The sequence below is a fragment of the Propithecus coquereli genome, unplaced genomic scaffold (genome assembly GCF_000956105.1).
Source record: "Propithecus coquereli isolate 6110/MARCELLA unplaced genomic scaffold, Pcoq_1.0 Scaffold6, whole genome shotgun sequence".
NCBI lineage: Eukaryota > Metazoa > Chordata > Mammalia > Primates > Indriidae > Propithecus > Propithecus coquereli.
The window spans coordinates 5,389,451-5,390,722 of NW_012151951.1; the positions used below are offsets into that span (position 1 = coordinate 5,389,451).

At 36.5% G+C, this 1,272-nt stretch overlaps 1 protein-coding gene across 1 annotated transcript in view; it reads left to right on the plus strand.

Moving 5' to 3' along the window:
* Positions 1 to 1,272, plus strand: part of GRIA4 (glutamate receptor, ionotropic, AMPA 4) — a 548,228-nt gene that overhangs the window by 452,486 nt on the left and 94,470 nt on the right. The gene's annotated exons all lie outside the window — the stretch shown is intronic.

A 1,272-nucleotide genomic window follows, 5' to 3' on the forward strand; every position in this document is an offset into this window, starting at 1 on the left:
AAGGAAGGAAGGAAGGAAGGAAGGAAGGAAGGAAGGAAGGAAGGTAGTTTCCAAAAACTTGGCCAAGGTGCATTCAGGATGGGCCACCCCAAGTCCTCATTGGTTCCTACTCTAACTGCAGGTTTACTTGTATGGATTTTACTTTCACCAACAGAATAGACAAAACAATTTTCCTTAGTTCCCTCAGCAAAATTGAAGGATATTCACATTTTCAAAAGAACTGTACTAAATACTAAGAGGAAACAAACAAACAAAAAACTCAATTACATTTTCTACAAACACATGTATGTATGTGTGTGTGTGTATGTGTTTTACTTTTCTCTGAGCTAATACCTTTACCTTTATTAATTCATTTCTTTAATATGCTTTTTGGCCTCTTCTTGCAATTGTTTGTTTTACACTTTGTGTTGAGTGTGTAGTTTTGTAAGATATCTAAAGTACTTAGTGGAAAAAAAGGGATCAGGTAAAAAACAAAGATAGATAGATAAATTAGATAGATAGATAGATGATAGATAAACATAGATGGGTGGATAGATAAATAGTTAATAGATAAGAGACACATAGATATAGACAGATAACAGATAAATAGATAACAGGTAGTTATAGATAGATGGATAATAGGTGAACAGGTAGATGACAGATGAGTGATGGGAAGAAGGAAGGAAGGAAGGGAGGAAGGGAGAAAGGGAGGAAGGAAGGAAGGAAGAAAGGAAAGAAGGAAGAAAGAAAGGAAGGAAAGAAGGACTTTTCAGAACTTTTGAAACCGAGATAACTACCTCCAGGCCAAAAGAGATGATATCCTTCCCCCCCAGCTTCTTCACTTCACCTAGTAGACACTGGTTTTTTTCCACCACACAGAAGTCCATGAATGGCCTGTCTTGCTCTCTTCTCTTGCACTACCATTTCTCAGGACTCTAAGGACTGTAGTGATTAATGTAATCAAAGCTTTTACCCTCTCTGGCTCAAATTACCAGCTCTGTCTGCTTTTAGACCACTTTGTAATTAAACAAAAACCCCTTAAAATGGTCTCATCCATCACAGACTCAGAGTATCATAATACCTTGATATTACCTTCATATAGTACATGTCTGTACATATCTACAGCAAAGGGAAATTATGTCCTTAACAAGGAGAGTTTTGATGCTATCATATTTCTTGCCTCTATCCCCCTTCATACTTCATAAAAGGCATTCAGAGGCATCCAAGAAATACTTGAGATGAACTGAACTAAAAACATTTATATCCTTGTCTCATGTATTGGATTTCGAATTA